The 10,304-nt window shown below is 42.3% G+C and overlaps 1 protein-coding gene across 15 annotated transcripts in view; it reads left to right on the top strand.

Annotated features, from left to right (window-relative positions):
- The first annotated feature begins 40 nt into the window (after positions 1-40).
- OSGIN1 (oxidative stress induced growth inhibitor 1) overlaps positions 41-10,304 on the top strand; it is a 34,902-nt gene continuing 24,638 nt past the window's right edge. For 4 of the 15 annotated variants that reach the window (XM_040646047.2, XM_046899614.1, XM_046899613.1 and 1 more), the window contains exons 1-3: positions 41-285; positions 7,327-7,525; positions 8,358-8,412. The gene's annotated coding sequence lies outside the window, so the exon portion shown is untranslated. Of the gene's footprint in view, positions 439-7,326; positions 7,526-8,357; positions 8,413-10,304 lie in introns of all 15 variants that reach the window. The other 11 variants (XM_046899608.1, XM_046899615.1, XM_040646044.2 and 8 more) reach the window with 7 other exon arrangements.

The raw sequence follows: 10,304 nt of genomic DNA, 5'->3' as shown, positions 1-10,304 counted from the left end.
CTCCGCTCCCGCACCGTGCGGCAGTACCGGGCCGAGCCACAGCCCTACCCGAGTGCCTCGGGTGTGCGGCACCGGACCCCACGGGGAGAGAAGAGTCAGAGGTGGGAAGAAGGGGGAATGACAGACGTTTGTACACGTTGCTGCTGTTGGTACAGCAGATCGAGCGGCTGCTAGGTGCCGTAAGATCACACGGACTGGGCGCTCGCAGATGGTCAAGCAGATTCATGAGCCGAAAACAAGCGACCCGTCTTTTTTCCTTGTCGTGTGGATGGCGTGGAGAAAAGGGTGCGTGCCTGACACTGCCATTTACTGCTGGTGGGTGTTCTGCTCGTGTGCCCCGGGCAGGGAGGCGTGGCCTTGAGGGTAAAGAGTAGGGCGTGAAATCACGCGTTCCTCCAGCCTTGCTTCCTCTGCCATTGCTCCTGGGTGTGAGTGCAGGTACGTCAAGCAGTGATGTGGGCCTCTGGTTCTTTAGCGGTCAGTGTTTCTATTAGGGTGGTTCGAGTTGTGAGATTTTCATGCCAGAAAACACTCTTCTGTGCTTGGAAGCCTCTCTTAGTATAAGAAGGAATGCTCTCACCTTGAAGCAAATGTACTTACTTCTGAAAGATTTGTAATTTTGGCTTATCTGCAAAAAATATTAACAGCAAGTTTAATTTAGCAGAACACAAAACACCGTCAACTGTATAGCAGAGTTCATTGGCATTATTGGGATAAATGCTGCCCAGTGCTTGGTAGGTTGCAACAAAACAATTTCTCATTCACAAGAATTATTGGGATTTCAAGCAAGCAGATGTTTTCCTGATTTTTTTGTTTCTTGGAAATGAAGAAAAAGCACTAGATGGGCTATATATATATACACAGCTTGTACTCTCAGCAGCTGCAGAGCCCTGCGAAAAATTGGTCTTGACATTTTCATTGAAACTCAGAGATACAGTACATAGTTTTTTCACATTGTCTTTCATTCTTAACACCCACAGAGTTGACCAGAGAAGTCAGCCCAGGTTTGTGTGTCTCATTGGAAACAAGGCATGCAAAAGGCTCAGGCTTCCAGTTCCAAGCTGGAAATCCTCAAACCTGTAAACAAAGATGCTGTAAATTTGCCATTCAGTTACTCCCTACACTTTACACCTTTTCAGGGTGCTTACCCATTCCACAGCATCGATCACCTTATAGATCCCTGCAACACTTCCTCACAATTCTGAAGTGAGGTGACACAGAACAAGTCCAAGATGTGGGGTCACATGGTGATATGGGCTCAATAGCATGAGGCATTTGAAAGTTTTCCAGGATGTCTGTCAAGATGAGAAATAATTTCACCCATTGCAGACTAGTAAACAATGAAGAAATGTGGCATTCTGTCTGGACTTTTTTTTTTTTCCTTATTTAAATAGATTTATTAATAACTTCAGATTCAAGTCTGTAAATCAGTATTTTTATTCCATCCTGTAAAAAAAAAAAGTGACTCCTTTGTGCTTTGGTAATTTTTGAGTACTACTGGGGTTATTAATCAGTTTAGTCCTCGTTTTAGAAATGTGGTGATCTTCCTCTATGGAAAAGTGCAACAAATGACCTTTATCCATTAAAAGAAACAATAACGAAAGCACAGAACCAGATCTTTCTGTTCCCAGGCATAATCTTGTAAGAACAATGATAAAGGGGTAAGCAGTGAAAAGGAACAGGGTGATTATGATTTTGCATTGAGGGCAATCAAGATGCATAGACCTAGGAGAGAGAGCAAAGTGGGGAGCGGTGCAAGACTCCAGCGACCCAAAAAAAAGCAAAAGCAGAACACAGGTGCAAATAGAAGAGGTTTGTTACCCTCTTTTGTTCTTTGAAAACAATGTGAAAAGGATTTAAAACCAGTTCTGCGATGGATACTGAGGGTAGATCTCCCATCGTTCCAGATCCTGCTGAACTCAGTGCCAGCTGAACATTTTTAAACATGACTGAAGATTGATTTCATCAATAATAACTTCATACATGAAGCTTGTACAACTCTTTCCCAGAAAGATTTTAGCTTGTAGATTTTTTACATATCATCACACATCAGTGTTGGCTTGAGGAAAAAAAATCCTACAGTTAATAAATAAAACCAAACTGTCCCGTGAAATCTTAGCACAAGCGTTCTTTACATTCTGGAGGCATTTTGTCATCTGTCCCTGGTGTTAAAAGTCCTTTATGTTGTTCCATTGTAGTCTATTCTGTTCCTAGTTATTTAAGAAACTAAGCACCTAAGATAAACTCCCACCTGATGCTATCAGGAAAGAGTTGTGGAATCCTTTGTATAACTGTCTCTCAGTTACAAAGCAAACCTCTAAGGGCACAGGCTGGAGAGCAGCACTAATGGAGTGAGATTTAATCAAGAATGGAAAAAACTGCAAAAACCTGCCAGTGTTTTCAAGTGAGCTACATCAGATATGTGCTGCAATCATGGTTTCTGTCAGCCAGGAGAGTCTGGAGCAGATTAAGCATTCAGCTGTCTGCTGCACTGACAATGCAAAGCTATGGAGAGATGAGATGTTGGGAAGCATCCAAGTGGCTTATGTGCTTCCAGATGCTTTACACAGAAGCTTGCATGTAGGAATAACTTGAGCTGTAAAAGATCAGTGCTTTTTATTTTATTTTATTTTATTTTAAATAAAACATTGTATTAATATTTTAGTTACTGCTTAAGTAAGGCAAGAAATGTGAGCTATTTCCTCAGTCAATAGTTGCCCTTGCCAAAGTCTGCACTGAACACTCAGTGAAGAGTGGTATTTCATCCTCCAGATTTCCAACTATGCTGACACGCTGTTTTGAAACCTCCTGCTCCGACTGTCCATTCTCCTGCTGATAATTCCCCTTGGTGATCTTTAGAAGCTCTTCCAAAACCTTTCTCTGGATTTCTGTATGTGGGAGGCCCAAATGTCTCTATTTAGTGCCACTTTTTTTTTTGCTTTGATTCATACACAGAATTATCCACTGTCATTTGATAAGGAATAACAAGTCTCTGTTTTTACTTTGGTCTTCTATCCAGATGAGAGCCAGGCTAAAACTTACTTGTGGATAATTTAGTATTATGTTCAACTGTGGTCAGTTGAGTGACTGAGAAGAATAGTTGAGGTCTAAAGGGACTATGCTACTGATGCCAATGACACTAATGTAAAGAACAATACCTAAACAGCAAGTCTGAGAAATTCTGAGAAGCAAGTTTGCTTTTAGAAGGAGCAATACAGTCAGAACAGAATCAGTAAAACATATCTGATCCTCGTTATTTGATCTTGGCACAACATGCTCCTACCAGCCCCCTAGAGTAGGTTTTAGAGCAATAGTCTGAAAGTTGATCCATCCACATGGTCCAGGACACATCAGTAGACACAGACAGACAGTAGATACAGGAAAACTGGTCAGTAAATCTGAGTGTTTCTGAGTACAACCTGTTTTCAGAAGTCCCATGGCAGGGACTCCAAAGCCTCCTGAGGCAGTTTGTTCCAGGCCGTCTATTACGTGGGTTCACTCTGCTGTGAAAGTTTTCCCAAGCGCCCTGCTTAGAGCTCTGTGGTAATATTACAGCACTACATGCTGTGCAGAGCTCTGCAGCAGCCTTTTATGTTTTTAAATTTACTATTATGCCTAAATGCCTTCCTTTCTGGAATGAACGATCTTAATTCTTCCAATCTTTGTGTGGATCACAGAGTTCAGTTTCTCTTCTTTTCCACAGGCTATTTTATTTCTGTATATTAATTACCTTGAAACAGTATGTGGGTTGGTTCTTGGAATTGGGAATGAATCACTGTTTGATTCCTTCTCCGGTTTTTGGGTAGATTTTGGACAGGATCTGAAGGCAACTTACAGAAACCATAAGAAATTATGGTTCATAGGTCTTGAAGTGAAGCTGGATATGTCATGATACTATTTTTTCAACATGCAGTAATTATACTGTGACTATGCAACTCAGTGATGTTATTTAGCACAAAATTGACCACAGAATTGACCTTCTTATTTCTGCTGGGGATTTGTGGTGTTTTTCTTTGAAAACGACATATACTCAAATCTTTTTGGTATCCTGTGCATATTATATCAGGTGGAAAAAGTCTATACTGGCATTGAGGTTAAGCGTATTTAGCAAGCTAAATTCATGCTCTGAGCTAGAACTAGCAGTAGAATTAGAGGGAATGGCCTCAGGTTGCATCAGGGTTCAGGTTGGGTAGTGGGAACAATTTCTTCTCCAGAAGAAGTCTGGTTAGGCACTGGAATGGGCTGCCCAGGGCAATGGTGAAGTCACTGTCCCTGGAGGTGTTCAAGAAACATTTAGATGTTGTAATAAGGAACATGGTTTAGTTGGGAAATGATGGTGGTAGGTTGGCAGTTGGACTGGGTGACCATGGAGGTCTTTTCCAACCTTGGTGATTCTGTGATTCTAGAAGAAATAGTAACAAAGTGCATCCACAGACAGCCTTATTTAAGCTACTTTGGACAGTGGTTTTTTTTTTTACTTCACCTGTTGTCTGCAAGATTGTACGCACCTCAAATATAAACCAGAAGGATTTTTATTTTTTAAAATCACAAGTTATGAGTCTATGGCATCTCTGTTTCTGGACCAAATAGCAGGATGTCAGAATTACGTGGAATTACAGGACAATATCTCTTTATATCCTGGCTTGCAGGAAGCAATGAATTCTGGTAATAAAGCTTAAGTGCTGGAAGGTGAGTTTTGGGAGTGCTTAAAGGGATGGCTGTTAAAGAATAATACATATAGTGAAAGATTGCATCTTTCACATTTGTGACATTTTACACATACACATGGAACTACGAGTCTGTGTCCTGAGCTATTACAGATAAGAATGTCCAGTGATTTTGGGTAGGAGGAGGGGGAACACACTACAGTTTACGTTGTGCTTTAGTGGAAAAGAACCTAGAAACTCCAGTCTGGTGTTCAGATTCAGCTTATTTATTAGACAACTGCTTTCTCTCATAATTCACCAGAAAGTAAATGCCTTGGATATCTAGAAGTATGATGTCACAGAGCAGAGCCCACTGAGGAATGCCAGCTCTGCATTCAACTCCACCAACAAGCAAATTGATGATGCTTTTGATAGGTTCTTCCTGCTCTCACTACTTGAGTTGCCTAGAAAGATTTGTGATTACTTTTCATCAGCTCGCTTTCCTTTGGCAGACTTTTGTTATTTTGCAGCTCAACCCCTAAAGACCAACTTATGCTGCTTATAATTTACTTACCAAGCTTGCTGCCATGGAGAAACAAGAGTGGGATGCTGTGCAAGGGATGATGAGAAGGCAGCAGCAGTGTCCTCATCAGCAAAGGCTGTAGTCCTGCAGTACCTGAATAAGAGGAGCAGAGCAGCTCTGGTGATCATCACTCAAGTCCTGAGAAGAGAATTATAGAATCATCAGGGTTGGAAAAGACCTCTCAGATCCCCAGGTCCAACCTAGCCCACCCCCACCATGCCCACTGCCCACATCCCTCAGTGCCACATACCCACAGCTCTGGGATACCGCCAGGGACGATGACTCCCACACCTCCCTGGGCAGCTGTGCCACTGCCTCACTGCCATTTCAGTGAAGAAATTTTTCCTAATATCTCATCTGAACTTCTCCTGGAGAAACTTGAGGCTGTCCCTTCTCATCCCATGACTGCTACCTGGGAGCAGAGGCCAACCCTCCTCATCACAACTTCCTTTCAGGGGTTGCAAAGCCACGAGGTCTCCCCTGAGCTCCTCATCACCATCCCATCTGAGAGAATCCTCAGCTGCTCCTCAGGGCTGAGTAGGGTTGAGACCAGGACAGGAGCAGTAAGGCACTATGCTCAGCACGGTTCAGACAAAGTCCTGGAGCTTAAATGCAGTCCCTGGACCAGGAGGGTGGTGGTGTGGGGTGAGGCTGCAGATGAAACTGATGGAGGGCAGACAGGGCCCATTGGTATTCTCAGCGTCTGACACAGTCCAGGATTTAGAAAAAACTTGCACAAATGAGATTTTGCTTTTCTAAATGGGAGTCAGACGTTTAGCAATGTGAGGGACTAGAAGAATGTAAGTCAGGAGAGGGCTGTCAGTCCTAGCTGAGAGAGTAGAAGCAGATCTGGACCAGGATGCCAGAAAAATTTTGTACAGAGGGGATTTGTTATTCATGCTGTTCCAAGGATGTGTAGTTTTGGAATAACTTGGAACAAGAAAACTACATTTTTTTTCCTTTCCTTCCTCCCACCCCCTTGCCTCCAGTTATCTGTCACCGGCTTGGAAAGACAGACTTAAGTTACCTTTTTCGTTGTTTAAATCTCTGCAGGAAATTTTTTTCTCCTCTTTCCCTACTTCCACATAACTATGTTGTTATTAGTATGTCTTCAGTGTAATTCTGCAGTACTTGTATTTGGACACCGGTCCTTAAAAACAATGAGGACACTGGCTGTTGTTTAGATCAGCACGCTAATCTGGGTGTACTGTAGATTCCAGTACAGTAAATATTTATTAAACAGTAAATAAAATTCCTAAATAAAAAATGTTTGGCTAGGAGAAAGAAAGAGGAGCCAATTTGAGCACAGACAGGAATTTCAGTTGAAGTTATTTAAGTGTTTGTGTTCTGTGGGAAAACAGCTTTTTCACATGATGGATTCTGTGTTTCCAAATATCTTTGCTTGATCACTAAAGGAACTGTCTGGTTTGGAATGAATGGAAGAATTCTTCTGTATCAAAAATCAGTGATTTTGCCTATCACTGGCAGATAAAAATACATCTTGTATATACTGTGTTCAAGTCAGTAGACTAGAAGGTTAGGAAGGTGGCTACTGATTTTCCCCAGAACAAAAGGCAGAGATCATTTTAAAATTGCCCTTTGAAGAAAAGTCACTTAAGCTCATTGGATCCTGAAACAGACACAGCCATTCTCAGGCTGGCTTGTTTTCCTTTTCTGTTAAAACAATGTGCCTGGCAGCAGTACTGTCACATGAGTCAGGGCTGAAAAATCCAATGGAAGTAAGTTATCTAGTTAGTCCTAGTAAGTGCCAGTAAGTGCCAGCCTGTAACGCTGGCACTGAGATGTAACTGATCATAGAATCATTTGAGTTTGAGGGACACCCGAAGGCCCTCTGCTCCCACTCCCTGCACTGAGCAGGGACACCCACAGCTCCAGCAGTGCTCAGAGCCCCATTCCCTGACCTTGGCTGTCTGCAGGGATGGGACACCACCACCTCTCTGTGCAGCCTGTGCCACTGCCCCACCACCCTGAGTGTAAAAACATCCAATCTAAATCTCCTGTTTTAGTTCGAAACAATTTCCCCCTGTCCTATCACAGTGGACCCTGATAAAGTGTCTGTCCCCTTCTTTTTTACAGCCCCTTTAAATATGTAAAGGCCACTCCCATGCCCCCCAGAACCTTCTCTTTTCCATCTGCACAGCCCCAGCTCTCAGCCTGTCCCCACAGGGAAGTGTTCCATTCCTCAGGCGATTTTTGTGGCCCTCGTCTGGATGCACTCTAACAGGTCCATATCTCTTCTTTACTGTGGACTCCACATCTGGACGCAGTGCTCCAGGTAAGGTCTCACCAGCACAGTGTGAAACATCTTTTTTCTCTCCAATGAGATGAAGTGAATATATCAATCTTGATTAATGAACATTTTCTACCTCCTAAAAAATACAAATTAATATAGTCTTTGGGCTCTCTGGGAATGTGGAATTTCATATGGTCTTCCATTTCGTTGTCAGAGGTAGGCAGATCTAAGGATGTTCTGGTGGAGTTGGAGGAGCATTCACCTTCAGAATACATTGCACAGCTGAGAGCAGAGAACTATGAAGCTGTATTACACTATGTGTATCTGGCAGTAGTCAAAGTTTTCACTTTGAGACAGATTTACAGATAATTTAAAGGTTCAGAAGAGCAAAAGACAGCTTGATTCGACAGAGAAGTCCCAGAAGGAACAGACATTAATTTGGGACATTTTGAAATGCTTGAGTCTCAGCATCAATGTCTGTAAGAAAACTTGACTCTGAGGCTCCAAGCTCTGCAAGCTGCTGCTCACAGTTTGCTTCCGATGGCACCCAGGTAGCATCTCCCTGAATATCACTACTGCTACCACTGCTAGTTTTCATTCCCTGTGTATTGTCACTGGAAGAAGAGAGACTCTTGGAGGTGCCAGTGGGATGATGGAGCAGGTGGAATTCATGGTGACAGAAAGGGTGCAAAGGGCCATCTCAGGGTAGAGAGAAGCTCACCCTGACATGAGACTTGAGGCATTTTCTCTCCCTTGGGAATAATAGAGATATGAGTGTTTGGTAGTCTTGTCATGTGCTCTCTGGAACTGCTTCGCCTGGAGGACACATCAATGAGAAGCTCATGGAAACCTTATTTTATGTGTTTTATTACAGGAAGCTACACAACTAAATTCAGACTCTTGTCCAGAGAAAGACAAAACACTCTGCAGTAAGTGGCTAGTATTCTGCTTTCCTGATGGGAGTGTGCTGTGGTGAAGTAGTGAATGCTAACCTGTTTACAGCAGGTGTGAGCAAAGAGGTGTTCAAGACCCATGGAGACATGACACTGAAGGACATGGTCAATGGGCATGGTGGGGGTGGGCTGGGGTTGGACGTGGGGATCCTAGTTGTTTCTCCAACCTTAATGATACTATGATTCTGTGATTCTATTCCATGCAAAAGAAAACTGGCTCTAAGTGACGTGAGATGAACATGGGATAAACTGATCTTTGTGTCATAGTCAATTTTTTCCATGAAATTCAGAGCTGTTTTGGAGGCAGTTCCATCTGGTTTGGCTGAATAAAATGCTAAAAATTGGAAGTTGTTGTGGAAATCTGCTGTATTCCCTATTGCAATTATCCCTTTAATAACTCATGCTATTCTTACAGTTAGTCCATTTTCTCCTTTTAGCCTCGTTTAGTATACAGAGGTATGAGACAGACTATTGAACTGAGTGAAAAGACTTCTGCTGATTTCACTGGCTCTTCAGTAAGGGAAGAGAACCTAAGTTAGATTTGTCATTTCATGTGTACATACATAATAACTATTAAATGCCTAGGGTAAACAGCAGTGCTTATAAGCAATTCAGATTAATAATCACAGAGATTAAAATTGCTTATTTATCCACATAGGAAGCAGAAAGAGGAGCAAAGTTAGCCTCATTTTCCTGAAGACACTTATTATTGATGTGGAAAACTGAGTTTCAGCATTCGTGTAGTCTTACTGACATGACATAGTTCTTTGTATCCCTAACTTAATAGGGATCATTTTTGCAACCTGAGGGCAGGCTCTAATGGCCTGAGCAGCCTCACATGAACTCTCTATCCCACACACTGCTGCCCATGGGCTCAGGAGCTCATTTAATCCCAGTGCTGGGGCTCCGTTCCCTCAACAGAGCTGTGAATGATGCTGATTTGTGTGCCAGGTGTTGGATCTTGCTGCCCATCATGGCCTTGCTTCTGTGGGCCTGTTTAGTAGTGCCTGGTCTGTACCTAGCCTTGGTTATTCTCACTGGAGCTGACCTGTAGGTTGAATTCCTGGCCATGGACCTGCCATGTTACTGGCTCTAAGCTGTCCTTCCTGGCCTGCGCTGTTCCATCACTTGGTGCCTTTAGAATTGGCCTAGTCATAGGAGTTTTCAGACCAATATTCAAGGTCATTATATCTACAGGGCTGTTCAGTTTCATGAACTACCTTCATCTTCCACCATTCTTAATCAGCTTGAAAGTGATAAAACATAAATCATGAGTTAAAAAGCAATGTAAGAACCTAGTTCGTGCTATGATGACTGAATACAGTCATTGGAGCCAAAAGGCAAAGTGAATTGCAGGCAAGCAAAATTAGCTTGGAGAGGATGTCTGTTTATCTGGCATTTAAAACTGTTATTTCTTTATCATAAGGGTTTTGATAGTAATTCTAATTGATTGTCACCACAGTATGTTGATGCAACTGAGGGCAGAGAGTGGGTAGGATGAGCAATGAGTGGTAGGAAAAGGAACAGAACAACTGAGATGTTAATGCTGCCTACAGTTTGTGTCATCCATCCACCATGTGAGAGCTCTTTCCTCAATTACATCATGGAAAAGCAGTGGATACTAGCAGTGGAAAGCAGTGTATACTAATGGTCTTTGTGTTGAGGTTTCAAGGCTGTTAGAAGTCTAAACCTGTGTGATGAGATTTAATTCGCTGAACAAGCAAGACATTTATGTTCCGTTTCATGACACTTTTTTTTTTCACTTTAAATGCAATACTGATGATTTTAAAATATAAGCATTAATTAAAACAAATTATTTGGATATGTCTTGAATTAGTTTTTTATATACTTCTGCTGAGTGTTTCTCT

The sequence above is a fragment of the Gallus gallus genome, chromosome 11 (genome assembly GCF_016699485.2).
Source record: "Gallus gallus isolate bGalGal1 chromosome 11, bGalGal1.mat.broiler.GRCg7b, whole genome shotgun sequence".
In the NCBI taxonomy this organism is placed as follows: domain Eukaryota; kingdom Metazoa; phylum Chordata; class Aves; order Galliformes; family Phasianidae; genus Gallus; species Gallus gallus.
The sequence above is the reverse complement of the archived record's forward strand: the minus strand, read 5'-3'. Positions and strand labels throughout refer to the sequence as shown.